This window comes from Hippopotamus amphibius, chromosome 7 (assembly GCF_030028045.1).
Source record: "Hippopotamus amphibius kiboko isolate mHipAmp2 chromosome 7, mHipAmp2.hap2, whole genome shotgun sequence".
NCBI classification, from domain to species: Eukaryota; Metazoa; Chordata; class Mammalia; order Artiodactyla; family Hippopotamidae; genus Hippopotamus; species Hippopotamus amphibius.
In genome coordinates this window covers 141,780,491-141,798,091 of record NC_080192.1, presented here as the reverse complement: position 1 = coordinate 141,798,091, position 17,601 = coordinate 141,780,491, and positions in this window count along the sequence as shown.

The window sequence follows — 17,601 nt, the reverse complement described above, 5'->3', positions numbered from 1 at the left end:
TACATTGCAGAGAAGAGGTAGCCTCTGTCCAGAGGTTAAGAAGCAGGAGCTCACTTGCCTGGCGCAGTGATTTTAGCAATGCCTTGCTTCCCGCAGCCTGCCTTTCCAGTGGACTGAAGACAGAATCCCAGGAAGTGTGTGCTGGGCCAGCTTCAGACATGCCACCTTCCTAACACGTGGGCTGACCACAGGACAGAAGGTTTCAGATCTGACCACTTGTTTATTTAAAACCCTTCACTGGGAACTTCCCTGGTGGTGCAGTGGTTAAGAATCTGCCTGCCAATGCAGGGGACACAGGTTCGAGCCCTGGTTCGGTAAGATCCTACATGCCGAGAAGCAACTAAGCCCATGTGCCACAACTACTGAGCCTGTGCTCTAGAGGCCACAAGCCACAACTATTGAAGCCCACGTGCCTAGAGCCTGTGGTCCGCAACAAGAGAAGCCACCTCAATGAGAAGCCCACGCACTGCAACGAAGAGTAGCCCCACTGGCCACAACTAGAGAAAGCCCATGCATAGCAACAAAGACCCAACGCAGCCATACATACATACATAAATAATTATGTAAAACAAACCCTTCACTGGTGGCCCTTGGCCCAAGGGTAAAGACCAAACGCCTTAGCCTAGCACCCAGGACCCTTCGAGGTCTGCCCTGCTCACCTTCCCAACCTCACCCATCTCCTGCCTCTCCAGTCTCCAAAACCACTTTGCTCTGCAGGCCCTGCCAGCCTGACATCACAGCATGCATCACACAGTACCGGCACCTTGGGTCTCCCCCACTTTCACTCCCTTTGAAATCAGGACCATGATTTATCTTCCTGAGCGTCTAGCCCAGTACGTGGTACCCCAAAATCACTCAATATTGTTAAGTGGAAACTAGGGCTATGCTGAGAAATCTGTGATTTGTATTTGCTACATGACTGATTAACTCGTGGGAATTTCTCCCCACGTGTTATCTGAAGTTCGGGGGATAAAAGATTTGGAATATTTTCCTTTGGTCCTTTATTCATTCACTCATTCAATACATGTTTATATTGAGTGTCTGCTATGTGCACGTGATGTGCTGGGTGAGGGAGGAGCCCCTCTGGATGCGGCTGTGGGCTGAGTTCTTGGGGGCCAGCAGGGAACTGATGGGGGTCCAGTGAAACCTGACCTCCCTGATGCTTACAGAAAACTGTCTCTTTTGTTGTATTTTCTCTTAAGCTGCTGGTGACTGCATCTGACCCAACACGCCACAGCACCTCTGCTGGGTTTTGCCACTGCCCCATTTTTACCGGAGCCCCACCCCAGCGGGGCCCCACCTCTGGGAATCCCCGGAGCCTGCAAGACTTCTTCCTCTCGTGGCAGAGAACAGCATGTGGAGGGCCTTGCGCAACCAAGGCCTTCTGGGAGGTGTGTGCTCTGCCCAGGAGTGGTGTGAGCGTCCCTTTCCTGCCAAGTCAGAACCGAGACCGTCTGAATGGCCTGCAACGTCACGCCAGACTGAGCCCTGGGGCCCTGGACACAAGGCAGGTCTGGGCTCCCAAGGAGAGGCTCCAGGAGCATCTGAAGGGGACGCTCGTCACCTCCCTTCAGACAGCCTGTGAGCCCTTGTCCTAGGCCAGGGCCCCTCCAGCCACCGAGGAGAAGGTGAGCAAAGGAGGCCCCTACCCTCAAGGGGCTCCCAGTTGGGAGGGGACACAGATGCCCAGGCTTGTGCTCTGAGTGTCCCGGTCACCGGGACCATGGTCACGAAGGGTACCACCATGGGGCCCAAGGGCAAAGGTGTGCATTCCACTCTGGGTATTCGAAAGAGCTCTGGGCTCGGAAAGGCTCGTCCAGGACTGGGGTGAGTCAGGGAGGGGCCCAGGGCTCGCGGGGCCAGAGCAAGACCTGGGGGCACACAGAGAGGCAGCCCTCCACGTGCCCAGCCTCACTTGGGGAGAGGACCAAGGGCTGTGGGGGGTAACTCTGAGGGCAGCATCCGACCTCCAGGGGCTGTTCCTTCACTGAGTGGACCGTTCAGCTCCGGCCCCAGCCTGCGATTCCTGTCGGCCCCACCAAATCCTTGCTGACAGCAGGACCCGGTGATCTTAGAAGGTGGGAGGTGGCGGGATGCGGTGTGGGGTGGGGACCGCATGGTGCACAGGTACAAAACCTTCCTTCCCCTCTGGCATCTCGTGCCCTGTGTTGCTCAGGCCAAAGCAGGCAAGGCAGCTCAGCAGAGGGAGTTTAACTAGGATGGGAACTAGCTACAGGGATAACAGAATATCTAACAGCTGCAGGAAGCACCACCACCCATGGGGCTGGGCGTAAGCAGGAGCGAGGGCCACCTGCGGGGGACCTGGGGGCTGTCCAGCGGGGACCGGAACCACGGGGAGAGGCGCTGACCAGAGGGGCTGGAACCGAGGGGAAGCAGCCGATGCCGGGGACGCTGCCGGAAGCAGAGAGACAGGGGGGAGAAGGTCCATTCCTGCCATCCTTGGGCCCCTGCCAGGGCCTCCTGCTTGGAACCTCTGGCCAGAGAGCTGCAAGCGTGATTTCCCGGGGTCAGCCCCCATCTCCACTCACCCTGAGAGACAGAGCAGGGCCCCCCGTGGGATGGGGAGTGGGTCTGAGGTCCACCGGGCCAGCAACGGGCACAGCTCGCTTTCCAGAGGCTCGTTAGCACCTTCTTGGGCGCTCAAAGGACACTTCCCAAGAAGAGTCTGGTAAGCACAGTGTTACGTTACACTCCGGCTTAAGCAACAGGGAAAATTAATCATCTCCTGTAATGAGAAGTCTCAAGGAAAGGAGGCTCCAGTGTCATCCACTCAGAGCGTTGAGAACAACACCAGAGACCCAGGCCTTTCCCTCTTTCTCATTTCCAGGCCCAGAGTGTGGGCCCGGCTCCCCTCGTGGTTCCAAGATGGCCCTGGTTCTAGGCATCAGGTACAGAGAAGACGAAGGCTCGTGTAGTGAGAAAGGGCGTCTCTTCCTCTATGTCTCTCTTTATCTAACAAATAATTTTCCTCAGCAGACTTCGCTTCGTGTCTCATTGGGAGGAACAGACTGTATGCGCTCGCCTTCTCTGTCCCTGGAAAGGAGAGTAGAGCCTCCATGGCTGCTGTAAACTGCAGTTCACTCGCCAGCACTGGATGTGGGCTCAGGCCTCCCATGAAAAGCATGGCACCCTGGAAGATGCTGTCTGATAGGGGTTAAATTGTGTTGCCCCCCACCGCCCCCAAGTTCATACATTCAAATCCTAAGCCCCAGGGACTTCCCTGGTGGTGCAGTAGTTGAGAATCTGCCCGCCAATGCAGGGACACAGGGTTGAGCCCTGGTCTGGGAGGATCCTACATGCCACGGAGCAACTAAGCCCATGCGCCTCAACGACTGAAGCCAGCGCGCCTAGAGCCCATGCTCCGTAACAAGAGAAGCCACCGCAATCAGAAGCCCTCGCACTGCCATGAAGAGTAGCCCCTGCTAGCGGCAACTAGAGAAAGGCTGCGCAGCAGCAAAGACCCAACACAGTCAATAATTAAAAAAAAAAAATCCTGAGCCCCAGTACCTCAGAATGGGATCTTATTTGGAGATAGGGTTTTTGTTTTGTTTTGTTTTTTAAATTTATTTATTTGGTTGTGCCAGGTCTTAGTTGCAGCAGGCAGGCTCCTCTTACTTGAGGCTCACAGGCTCCTTAGTTGTGGCATGTATGTGGGATCTAGTTCCCTGACCAGGGATTGAACCCAGGCCCCCTGTACTGGGAGCTCAGAGTCTTAACCACTGCGCCACCAGGGAAGTCCCAAAGATAGGGTTTTTACAGGCATAATCAAGTCAAAGGAGATCATTGGGATGGACCCTAATCCAACGTGACTGGTGTCCTTGTAGAAAGGGGAAATTTGGACACAGGGACAGACAAGCACAGAGGGAAGATGACCTGAAGACACAGGGAGAAGGCCAGGAAGATAAAGGCAGAGATCAAGATGATGCTTCCACACGTCAAGAAACACCAGAGACTGCCAGAAAACCCCTGGGAGCCGGGGTGGGAAGAGGCTGGAAGAGATTCTCCCTGACAGCCTCAGAAGGAACAAACTCTGCTGACACCTTAATCTTGGACTTCCAGCCTCCAGAGCTATGCGAGAATACATTTCTGTTGTTTTAGTCCCCCAGTCTGTGGCACTTTGTTATGTCAGCCCTAACAAGCAAATCCGCTGTCTTGTCTAAATGAGGGTTCCACTGCCAGAAGAATGCAGGGTACAAGAGCGTAGGATAAGCCGCTTGGGGCGAACTGCAGAGTTCTCCCGGACTCCCAAGCTTGTTGTGAAGAACAGAGATCATGTGCGTGTGTGTGTGCACACGTGCCCACGTGCAGGGACTCATCGTCAAAGCTCAAGACAAGTTAACAGAAAGCTTACAAGGCTGTGATCCCAAGAGCTCAGCCCCCGTGGGGTGTTGTGTTTCCAGACAGTCCAGATAGAAATTCCTGTCTTCCCTTGCTTCTTCTCGAAATCGAGGGAGGGTCCAGTGCCTCAGGAAGCTGGCTTCATCACTCTGTCTCCAGCAAGTGAAACCCCTGGGACCTGCCTTCTCCCCTCCTGGGAAGAACCTTGGCTCCCTTCCTCGACAGACTGCCTCACCTGTGTTCCTATGATGGCCTTGCCCTGCTGGGTCACTCCCCTCACAGCCGTGCTTCCCACAGCCCTCCTGCCCTCCTGCCCCAGTCCCTGGTCTCCATTCTGCCCTCTTCTCTGGTGCCAGAGCTCGGGAGGGAAGAGGAGCAGAGAAGGCATCGCTTTCCTGGAGGGAGGGAAAACAGTGGGTATTGGGATGAGACAGAATTGTTCAAAAAGTAATCAGTGAATCAGTTAGATAGGGGCTTACTTAAAAAAATGTAAGGGTCTGGAGTTTCGGGGTCAGAATAAACGTTTTCACCAACAGTCCAGGGAGGTAGCTACTGTCTGGTGATTAGTAAATACCTTCAAAACTCAGCAGACACCATAGACATCAAAGGTCTTCTCTTATCTGCTGCCTCTCCCAGAGCCGCACCCTGAAACACCTTGTGGGTTGGCACTGCCAGACAGATGTGTGATGGATCAGGAAGTGGCGGAGGCTGCAAGTCCCAGGAGAGGCCCAGCTGAGAGCTGACAGAGCTAGAAGAGCCAGGAGCAGCTGGGCGAGAAACAAGAGAAGAAAGGTGAATTGGAGTTTACGAGGACAGCCACCATCCCCATCAAGAAATCAAGCGGAATCTGGGCGGCCCTGTGACTTGTTTAAACCTGGAGACTGTGGCAAAGGCGATGCAGCGTCTGCCTTGCTAGCTGGGATGCTCACCTTTGGAACTGTCACCTTGTAAGAGCCTGGCTACCCTGAAGCAACCAGGTGGGGAGAAACCACAGGCCACTCCGAGAGCCCATGTGCAGGTGCTCTGCTCCCAGCAAACTGGGCTCCCAGCTGAGAGCCAGCACCGACTCAGGCACATGAGCGAGGACCCCAACAGATAACACCAAGCCCCCAGCCAGGGAGTCTCTCGGGCACCAAATCCTCCCAGCCAAGGCCCCGGCTGTCAGGGAGCAGAGATAAACCCAGCACCACCATCCCTGATCCACACAATCTGTGCACGTAACAGACGGATGTTTTATCCACTAAAGTTTGGGTTATTTGTTATGCAGCCATGTAAAACTGAAAGAAGCAGCTGTAACATTCTCACCAAAAAATTCTTAGCCAGGCGTTCACACCCCAGCAAGAAGCAGTCTCTGGAAGAGCCCGGTGTTGGGGTGAAATATGTCCTGGTAGAGTAGTCAGGAGAGCAGGCTCTGGGGACAGAGGGCCTGGGTCTGAACCCCAGCCCTCCCTGGCAAGTTAATTCATTTCCCTGAGTCCCAGTTTCCTCATCTCTAAAAGGGGGAAATAAGCAAGCCTCATAGGGTTGGCATGGGGATTAAATGAGGTAATTTACACAGAAAAGCTTTTCATACCCCCTCCTTGATACACAATTGTTTTCTGTAGTAACTTATGTAAAAAACCAGCAGTGATCATTATTTTCTTGATTTTTTTCTTTGGGTTTAAAACAGAAACTAATTTTAAAAGAAGAAACTTCAATTCTAAAGGCTATTCAAATTAAGTTAAACATGTCACGTACACACTATAATTCGTACCTACTAAACGAAAAGATGACATCTTGCAGTTAGCACTTTTGCTGTTTAAATTTTCAACACCAAAACTGCAAGTGGAATGGCAAAATTGCAATAATTCAAGCTCTGTTTTTTGCCTTCACAGCCTCTGCGATATCCAAGTGTTTGGGATCACCAGGGCTGAAGCCAGAAAATCCTGCGTGACTGAGACCAATTGGTCAGCCCACCGAAGCATCACCCCCCAGGAGCAACACTCGGATTGAGAGGTGGCCCAGTCTGTGGGAATCAGGCCCAGCTGTGGAACTGGGAGTTCTGGGAATTAATTTCAGTGCAGAATACGCTCATGAAAGGGCAAGTAATGAAAATGTGAAGTTCACATCTGTGTTATTAAAACTTAATCATAACCACAGCAATTGTTTTGAACAAAGGAATTTCTTTCAGGGAGGAACATTTTATCAGTGACATTGTTGAGAGTTCGTGGGCACAGTGATAATAACATGCAGAACGGCTTTTAGACTGTTTTATTATCATTAAAAAAATTATCTACAGGCCATGCAGGTCCTCGCTGCCTGCACCTGGGCATCGCTATCCCTCAAACCACAGCACCCGGTCAGCACAAATGCTGTTCTCATCAGAGTGAGCCTCGGCCCACGGGGAAGCCCTTCCACCTCTGGGCGTCTAACTGTTATTTATTTATTTTTTTAAATTTTATTTATTTATTTATTTATTATTTTTTGGGGGGTACACCAAGTTCAATCATCTGTTTTTATACACATATCCCCATATTCCCTCCCTCTCTTGACTCCCCCCCACCCTCCCCGCCCCAGTCCTCTAAGGCATCTTCCATCCTCGAGTTGAACTCCCTTTGTTATACAACAACTTCCCACTGACTATCTATTTTACAGTTGGTAGTATATACATGTCTGTGCTACTGTCTCGCTTCGTCTCAGCTTCCCCTTCACCCCCCGCCCCCTCCCAAACCTCGAGTTCTCCAGTCCATTCTCTGCACCTGCGTCCTTGTTCTTGTCACTGAGTTCATCAGTACCATTTTTAGATTCCATATATGTGACTTAGCCTAACTGTTATTTTAATTTTATCTTTTGGCCTCACAGCGCAGCATGTGGGATCTTAGTTCCCCGACCAGGGATTGAACCTGTGCCCCCTGCAGTTAAAGTTCAGCGTCTTAATTACTGGACTGACAGGGAAGTCCCTCTAACTGTTATTTTGTTGGGTGGTTGGACATAGGGTTTTGTGGGGCTGTTGTTGATTGCAGGCGTGTCGGCTGAGTTGCAACGTGCCCAGCTGAGGCCCGGATGTTTGGAAGGGACACAACTGCTGTCAGTTCTTACATCTTCCTGGGCCAGGTGCCTCTCCTGGAATAGCTGACACTTTGATGTTTGCTGATCGAATTTGTCTCACCTGAAATTGGGGAAGCCCCAGTCCCTGCATTCCTACAGATTGCTTTGCTTTTTTTTTTTTTTTAATTAATTAATTAATTTATTTATTTAATTGGCTGTGTTGGGTCTTCGTTGTTGCACACGGGCTTTCTCTAGTTGTGGTGAGCGGGGGCTACTCTTCGTTGTGGTGCACAGGCTTCTCATTGCGGTGGCCCTTCTTGTTTCAGAGCACGGGCTCTAGGCACGTGGGCTTCAGTAGTTGCGGCACATGGGCTCAATAGTTGTGACTCACGGGCTCTAGCGCACAGGCTCAATAGTTGTGGTGCACGGGCTTAGTTGCTCCGCGGCATGTGGTGTCTTCCTGGGGCAGGGCTCAAACCCACGTCCCCTGCATTGGCAGGCGGATTCTTACCCACTGCGCCACTGAGGAAGACCGATTGCTTTGCTTTTGACCTCTCCCAGATCTCTTGACCACATCTGGTCTTGTCTGGTCTCTGCTTCCTTGACAAGGCGGAGAACTAGCCTTCTGTCGTGAGCTGACTTGTGACCCCAAGAGACGCATGGTCCTTGGATGATGGGGTCATGTTTTCCCTTCACTGCGCCCACGTAGAGACTGAACCCCATAGTCTCCAATGGGGCCCTCATGTCAGATGTTTGGGGTCCCATTCCATGCAGACTCTCGGTGCTGGTTGTAGGGGAGACGTGTGGTTCTAGATGATGCTGAAGTCGGGTGTAAATCCTGGTTTGCCTGGTACAGTCAGCCCTGATCTGTGCTGTTGTTCCAGTGTCCTGATTTGATCGAGACGTCTCATCATTCCTTCCCTCTAGGTGACCATCGCCTCTTGTCTTCCAACCCTCTCACGACCTCCTCTGCAGTCACCTCCTCTCTTGCGGTCTCTCTCCAGAACTCACCTGCCTGAACCTCAGACCATACCAGATGCCCTCCTCTCCAATCTCAGGTGCCCTGCTGGCAGCGTTCTTTCTGAGGGTCTGAGCCAATGGCTTGAGAGCAGTTACTGAGCTTTCAGCCAAAAGCAGCACTTTGAGAGCTGTGAAGCAAGACACCTAGCAGGAGGAAGGGGAGAAACCACAGGTCACCAAGAACTTTCAAAGATGTGTTTGTTTAGGCTGTGGAGTTGAAACAGTGGCTCTCTTTTAACTAAGAGAAGCATAAATTGGTGCAGCATTTACTGAATGCAATCTGGCAATGAGTATCAAAAGCCTTAAGAATGCCATTTCCTTTAGTCTGGAAACCCCACTTTTAGGGCTGTATCCTAAGGTTAGACTTTAAAAAGCATATGAAATTTTATGCACAAGGGTATTCACAAAAACATCATTTATAATAACCCAAATTGGAAAACACTCCAAATATCCAACGTGAATGTAATGGTAATAAAATTACGCTGCTGTGGCCATAGAATGAAACAGTACTCAATCTGTAAAATCATACTTGATGAATGTTTTCTAATGACATGGAGAAATGTTGTGCTATATTGTAACAAGAAAACGTTTATAAAATTCTATGTCCTGGTGAGAATTTTTTCTTTCTTTTTATTGTGGTCAAATTTTCAGATCCTAAAATCTAGCATTGTAACCATTTTTTAAGTATACAGTCCAGTGGTATTAAGTGCATTCACGAGGTTGTACAGCCATCACTGTTACCCATTTCCAGAACTTTTTCATCATCCCAAACAAAGCAGTGTGACTTTATATACTGTAAATGTATATGAATGGATGAAATTTTTATTCTCTTTTTTTATGCTGTTTGGTATTATCTAACTTTCAATCGACAAGCAAATTTCTTTGTTGATTTCAGGCATGTTTAAAATGCTGTGGCATGGGAGAAACACCAGCTTTGTCTTCAAAATAGCATTATTAAGTGCTATTCAGTACTTTGGAATGATTTTGGTTACTTGTTTTTGCTACAGTGAAATTTATCAAGTGAGTCAGGAAGTGTAAGTTCAGTTTTCGTTTGTCATGTTTAGAATATGTGTACATACAAACTTATTTAACTTGTGTCTTCCCCGTGAGACAGAGCTTGGAGATGGGGCTCTGAGAGCCAGCTCTGTCTCTTTCGTTGCCAAGGGTTCCCAGTGTGCTGTGCGGGGTGAATCTTCAGTAAATGTCTGTTGAAAGAAAGATACTAAAAACTCTGTGTCCATTTTCAGCACAAAAGAATTTTTTTTCCTTTTAAAATCAAATATATGATATAAAAGTCCTGTAATCTGTGAATCTCTTGTAGCTCAACGAGGCTGTTCATTCGTTCTATGTACAAACATTCATCAAGCACTTCATTGAGCAGGCTGCGTTCTAGACACTTGGACACTGAAAATTCAGGTTCACCTCTGAATTTCCAGTCCAATCTGATCATTGTCAATGACCGTAGAGGTTTTCCTTGTTTCGTTTTCTCTTTTCTGACCACACTACCGAAGATGTTCTGATTGCTCTCACATCAATTTGTACCAGAGAGGCAGCAGTCTTTCCTCCTTCCCCACCTGTCCTAGAGCACATGTGCCTTCCACAGTCTTGGAATAAATCTACCCTCAGGCTCAAGCGGTTGGATGTGGGCGAGCTACCTGACCCAGGCCCGTGGGGCCGGATTCCACCATGCCAGATTTGCTTGGCCTGGACAGCTCTCATGAGTGCAGGCACCCTGGAGCCAAAAGGGCCTGGGGGCTGGTCAGCCCGGATCAGCTGAGAGCAGGCAGCTGAGGGAACCCTGCAAGGCACGTGCACAGAGATGGCCCCGTGGCTGTGGCCGAGAGAGCAGGAAAGGGGAATGTAGAGGGGCAGGTAGGGCAGCCACCCCAGGCCTGCAAGGGACCACTTCCAGCCCTGCCAGGGGAGAACCGCCTCCCTCAGGTATCATGAGATTTCCCCAACTCCTTAGATGAAATCTCCCTTTGCTTAATCTAGGCCACTTTGGTTCCTTGTAAACAAACATGCCCTTGGAATAAAGAGGAACATTTTTCTGGAAGAATATGATTTGATTTATAATAATCTCTTCACAGTTGGACTTCCAGGACTAAATATACACGCAAAGTGAAAAAAGACTGCCTGTGGTTCCTTTGGGTCTCCAGTGGGTCCCCCATTAAGCAGGGTTCGTTCTGGAAATTTTTCGGGGCAGAAGCGATTTGATACCATGGTGCAGCCGGCGAATCCCCCCCCCCACCCCCCACCCTCCCTCTTCCCATCGTAGAATGGTGTGCACTGTCCCCAGGTCTGGGTTTCCTCACTGCATCTAGACTTGCAGAGTCACTCACGTGCTCTGTGGCTCAGGCCTTTCTGATTGGTCCCCGGGGTCTGTATTAAATACGCTTTTCACCCACTCCTGTCAATGGTGCTCACTTTCTAGGCCAATGCCATCCGATTCTGCAACCCTGGAGTGTTCTCTATTTTTACTGTCCGGTATGGCAGCTACTAATACGGCTTTTGGACACTTGAAATGTGGCTACAGTGACGGAGAAACTGAGTTTGTAATTGTATTTAATTTTAGTTTAAATAGCCACGGCTGGCTGGTGGTTACCATGTTAGATGCTGCAATTCTAGGCCAAAGCTATAAACATTGATATTAGATATAGAAATAGTGACACACCCAACAGCATTTGCATGTTTTTTTTTTTTTTTTTTTGGACCTCACCGAGCAGCGTGTAGGATCTTGGTTCCCTGACCAGGGATTGAACCCACTCCCATGGCACTGGAAGTGCAGTCTTAACCGCTGGACCACCAGGGAAATCCCAGCATTTGCATTTTGAAGACCCTCTGAATTTGCTGGGATCATGGTCCCCTTTCAACGTGGCCCTTTAAGAGCTGTGCCCTTGAGGCAGGACTTTGCCTGGGACAGGATATTCCATGGAAAGTCTGTTAACTCAGCACTTCGGAAGCACGTGGGAATGGCTCCCTAAGCCAGGGTTGTGCTCCCTCAGCTCTGACCTCCCCTTGGAAGAAAGCACCCCTGTGAGGTGTCATTCATTGCCAGAGTCTGAGAGCCACCCCATGACATAATTTTACCTTTAAAACCACTTTTTCATGCTGTTGGACAAAGGCAATTCTTCCTGTCATAAAACCAAACCCTTTATTACACAAAATGGACTCACAGCTAAGCATTACTTTTGTGAAGCACGCACTTCACAAAAGTGAATGAAGGCTCCGGAAAGATGCTGAGCTGCAGATTTGAAACACAAGGGAGGTGGATCCGACCCCGTCCCCCCTCTGTGAAGTCACACGTGGACAACTCCCAGTGACATCACTGAGTGCAGCTCACAGAGTGGCCTTGGGGCCGGGCCCGCGGACTGCAGCGGGAGACGGCTCCTTGCGGATTAATTGCATGTGTGCCCTGGGACCTGGGGAGAGAGAACTGCTATGCCCTGACCTGCGCCCTGCCGGGAGAGCAGGCGGCGTGCTGGGCGTCCGAAGGCCTGGCTTCTAGCTCTGGACCTGCCGTGTCCTGGTTGTTTCTTTAGCCAAGTCCTGTTCCGAACCTCACTTTTCCCATCTGTAGCATGGTGGGGCGGGGGGAGGGATGACTGACTCAGTGAGCTCTGTGTCCCCACAGTGCTGATTTTCTCCAGATTTAAAGTGAAACAAAGGGAGGGAAAATATGCTCAGTGAGGGCAGAAGCTCCACTCTTGTCTGCAAGCAGAGCTGTCCTTTGGGCACTTTGCAAACGCCATCTTCATAACCCACTTTCACCAAGAAATAAACCAGTGACCCGTTAGCTAGTTGCCAGCGGTCTTGGCCAGAAGAGCCCTTTCTCCTCTGAGAAGAGCTGAGATTTGGAGGCAGAGAATCTTGGGTTCACATCCCAAGATCTGAACCATTCTCTGTTGAACAATCACAACTTCTCTGGGCTTCAGTTTCTTCATGTGTAAAACTGGGTAACAGTATCTAGCTTCCGGGCCGTCACTTCTTTGCTTGCTTCATTTTTGCCTTTAACTCATGTAAAATAACAAGGATGTTAGTGCCAGTCAGAGTTGATATTCAGATGCCAGGGCCACACAAGTTGTTTACATACTGAAATCATTCCTCAGCCCTGAGCCCTGGGACCGCTGCCCGCCCCCCACTCCCATCCCCGGGATTAGGACCCTTCCTCCCTCCCAGCCTCCCTGCACGATTCAGCAAAGAAAGAGCGGCTGACCGTCCCTCGGGGGCCTGTGGGACTCTTCCTACACCCGTTGGCCAGGGTCTGTGTGGCACCAGATTTTCTTGTCTATTTTTTTGTTTTTTTTTAATTAACAGACTTTATTTTTCAGAGCAGTTTAAGGGTTATAGAAAACTCGAGCAGAAAACACAGAGTTCTCGTATACCCACCAGCCCACTTCTCTGTTATTAACATCTTGCATCAGTATGGTACCTTCATTCCAACCAATGAACCAGTATTGAAATATCAATGCATTGTTAACTCAAGTCCACAGTTTCCACTAGGGCTCAGTTTTTGTGTGGCACTGTTGTTAACTATTGTTAATATCACCCTTGGCATTGATCACGGCCAACGCTCCTTGAGCAGCTGTGCCACACACAGGCACTCTTCCTGGGGCTTCCATCTAATCCTCATGTGTTTTCTTCCAGGCAAAAAAAAAGAATATGAAATTTTTGTTTGTTTGACAAGTGTGCTGTCCTAGAATGAGACATCTGAGCTGAACGTTAGGATCAGCGGGGAGCTTTTCAACATGCGGCCGTGCTCAGGCACGAACCTGGACTATGGAAGCAGAACCTTTTTGGTGTTTGGGGGATAGAGCCCAGGCATGACTCTTTAAGCCCCCAAGGTGATCCTAAAGGTGTGCCAGGGACCAGGACCACTGCTCCCTGCCTTGCCCTTTGGACAGAGGTCAAGGGTCCAGCAGTAGCCCTGGGGGTTGGTAGAAATGCAGACTCTCAGGCCCCACCCCAGACCTAGTGAACCAAAACTTGTGTTTTGTTTTGTTTTTTTTTTTCTTTTTTCTTTTTCTTTTATGGTGGGATCTTCCCAGACCAGGGCTTGAACCCGTAGCCCCTGCACTGGCAGACGGATTCTTAACCACTGCACCACCAGGGAAGTCCCCAAAACTTGTGTTTTAATAAGGCCCAGGGGATGTGTGTGTACACGGATGTTGGAGAAGACCTAGAGCAGATATTATTGGTCTTTTGGGGGTTAGGGCTCCTGTGCACATATGATGAGTAATACTATGTGAACTCTTCCTACAATTTCAGGACCTTCCCATCCCTTGTAGCCCAACCACATGACAGGTAATGGGCCCCCATCTAGGTCTACAGGTTTGGACATTAAATAATTGTCCACAGTCCACATTAAAAAAAAAAAAGTGCTGTGATATCACCTCTGTTCATGCACAGAAGGAGGGAGGGGACACCTGTCTTTTCTTTGGCTCCTCTTTTCGAGTTCACCTCGTCTGTTTGGGGAGGGCTACTCTTCTGAGGCGGTAGTGGGTCTGAGCATTTGCAGAATTACTCATTTTGTCATAGAGAAAACAAGACTCAAGTCCCAGAAGATCCTGTCCCCCAAAGCCATTTGGCTTCATTCTCTGTGTTTATTTAGTTCTTTGACATTTACCTGGTGCCTCCAGTTCACAAGAAGCTTTCATGGGCTTGGTGTTCTTTAACTCTTGCCACAGGTCAAGTGAACCAAGAGCTCTGTCACAGACAAGGAAACTGAAGGTCAAGGACATTCCATACTCCAGTCAGGCAGCAGGATGCAACACCAGGCCTTCTGATTCTGGATGAGGGCCAACAGATTTACCTCTTCTGATCCACGATTGAAGAGCAAGCCCATTGTTGATGCTCAATAAATATCTACGGATTGAATGAACAAATTAAGGGGAGGAAATAGGGCACACACCCACACCCTGAGTTCTGGAATGTTCTGGTGGTGGCATCCATGGAAATGACCAGGCACCCATGCGTTACCTATCTCCAGGGACACCCAACTATCTACTCCTTTCAACAAATGTCGGCCAACTCTCAGATCTGACTTGAGTCCACTGTGGTGAGTGGTGAAGGGGCTTCACAGTACCTGCCTCCCCCACCCGCTACCCCATGTAAGGCAAAGGGTGAGCGTGGGCCCCGGAGGCTGAGAGGCCATCATGAAGTTCAAGATGGCGCTTCCAGAGGAAGGCTGCCCAAGGGGCCCCTTTGGCTCAGCACCCTCAGTCGTCTTGCATGAGAGAACCTGTAGGGTGGGTCTCTCAGAGAGAGATACGGGGCAGGGGTAGTCCTTGGTGGGCTGGAGATCCTGTGAGAGCAGGTGGGTAAGAGCTAGTGAGGTCTTGGATGCACTTATTAATCTGGACCCGTCTGGACCCCCAGATAAGATCTCATTGGTATTCTAGGGCCATTCATTTTCATTATTTGTCACAGATAAACGTGTAGTGTTTCAAAACATATGCACTGACCTGGTTTTGTGGGTTATTTTGGGCAACGGATTACTTTTCGCAGCAGTGTTTCTATAGTAAAATACACCTTAAATTCCAAATAACGAACTAATAAACAACCGAATAAAACCTTAGATTACAGCCCACTCTTAGTTCCAGAAGTGGGGTGCTGCAGGGTGCTGTGGGAGAGGGAAAAGCAACAGGTGGGCTGCCTTCGCTGCAAATAACATGACCCAGCCTGTGAGAAAGTAGAGCTATGGACATGTGTCTATCCAGCAGGTCTCAAGCGTCCGGCTCCTGAGCGGTGAGCCTCTGGCCCCCACGGCCGCGGACTGACATCACTGCACGTTTAACTTGGAGGAACCCTGTCTGTGGAGAGAAGTGGGGCCCCGTGTGTCCTCGGCACTTTGCTATGTGACCCTCAGCATCCGATGAAGGAACGGGTCCTGCTCAGGGGTGGAGGAGGGTGGGCGTGAGAGTGGGGCGTCCACCTGAGTAATAAGATGTTTCCGCTTCAAACGTGCGGCCAGCTAGTAGCGGAGATGAGCTCTGCATCCGGGGGTAGGAAGGGCCAGCGGACAGAGCAGGCTTTGGGGAGGGGAGCGCCAGGGCTGGGATGTGGACAGAAGTCCTTCCTTAGCGACAACAAATAACATTCTCTATGTGCCGAGAATTCCTGTTGGCCACGGAGGTGGTGATCTCAGAAAACACTGGTTACGTGTTGGAAAAACACTGGGCGATGTCAGGGCGCAAGGCAGGCAGAGTCCTGTGTCCAGCATTCCCCGAGAGGACACGGCCATCATGGGGTCGGTGGGGGGAGGTAGGGGGCCAAGTCAGCTGATCGTTTGACAGTACCCGAGACCTTTGAGGCCTTTTTGTGACGGTCTAGCCTTCCTCCTGTTCTGCCCCTGGTTAGAATGAGGCCACCAGGGAAGCAAACCTGGTCCTGCCACAGAGTGAAGGGTCCAGTTTGACAGTTTTTAAAAAAAAAATGTAGTAAAATCCACATAACATAACATTTCCCATTTTGAAGTGGACGAACTTACAGCGTGGTGTGACCCATACCCCCACCTACTTCCAGAGCTTTTTCACGTCCCCAAAGGAAACCTCAGAGCCACCAAGCAGGCTGGCAGTCTCAATGAGGAGAATCCTCTTTGACAAAAAGGAATAGGGGAGCCCTGGACCCCTGGCCCATCACCCCTCCCTGCCCACTGCAGCTCTGGCTCGGGGATCCCGGGAAGGGGTGGCCCGTGGGGTCAGTTTTTCATAAGGGGCAGGGCCCTCTCTCACTTACATGGCTGCCCCCAAAGTCTAATAGGTGGGACAATTAAATAACTCGTGGGTAGGTTTTCATAGGCTGGAACCTTACGCAGGGACCGAAATGGTGTTCTCGAAGAATGCCTCACAGTGGGAAAGGTGTTTACCATACAAGGCTGAAACACAGAAAGCAGAATACAGGTGAATGCAATTTGGGCCCGGTTTTGTCAAAAACAAGGAGGGGAAGTAGTACCTCAGAAGGAAAAGCCTAAAACGTAAATCGTTTTGGCGGGATTGGAGTCCAAGCTGGACGGCCGCCCCTGACCCCATGAGAGTTTAGGAAATGAGACTTCTCCCAGGGGTGGTGGGATTTCAGATGATCTTAATTTGGCTCTTCATTTTTCTCTGTATTTTCCAAATTTTCTATAATAAGCAAGTTTTGGCTTTTATTATCATTAATAATAAATGTGATTTTTTAAAATGAGAGAAGACAGCGTTGTTTTTGGAGGTCTGCACTCCTAAGCCAGATCAAGGATGAGCCCACCTCTCCGTTCACTCCTTTCATCGGAGAGCAGAGGCCCGGGAGCTGGCTGAGCTTTGGTGTCTCGGGTCATTTTTGCACTCTGGCTGGAATACGATACTTCCCACTGGACCCAGGACCTGCGCACAGGTGCAGATGTACACACACACATACACACACCATTCTTGTTCTTTTATAGCTGCATTCCTTGTGATCGTCTAGAAACTTCTAGAAGGATCCTTTGCAATGAAGAAATCTAAGGATCACATGATCTGAGTGTGGGAGTTCTTGAGGCTTTCTAGGTACATGAACTCACCAAACATTTGTTTAATTCGGCTGATCTTCACTTAAGAAAAGCAGGCAGCCCAGACAGTGGGAGAGGACAGGGCCCTCAGGGGGCTGGACTTGGGTGGGGCTGACTATGGCCAGGTCCTGCCTTTGCAGGCCCACACACTCCCCAATGGTCAGAGCTGGAGGGAATGGCTTAGGCCAACCTAGTTAGGGAGGCCAAGAGGACAGCAGACCCATCGGGGAGCAGAAGAGCCTTAGGTGGCTGTGGTGTGCTGGGGTGCCAGGCAGGCGGCCAGCCCCAGCTCTCCTAGGCTGTGGGCATCACGTGTCAGAGGCAGCCTGGGGCCAGCACGGTAGCTGTGTGCACCCTTTTCCTCTGAGGGCTGGTCATCTGGAGACTCGATGCTTCTATTGCCAGACCGGCCACCCCTGGGCAAGGTTGGCTTTGCAGGACATGCCCTCCTCGTCCCTGACCTTGTCATGCCCACTGTCTAGTCAAGGAGAGGGAAGAGGCTGCAGGGCTTGTCCTGCAGGCAGTGGCCCAGGACGCCTGATCTAAGAGGCCTGGTGGCCCGGCTGCCTGAGGCTCCGACACCCCTGCCTAAAGTTGCCTCAAGATAGCGTTTTGGGGCCTGCACTCCAGCCTCAGCATTGGGGGCCATTTTTAGGGCTCCCCTGGCAACG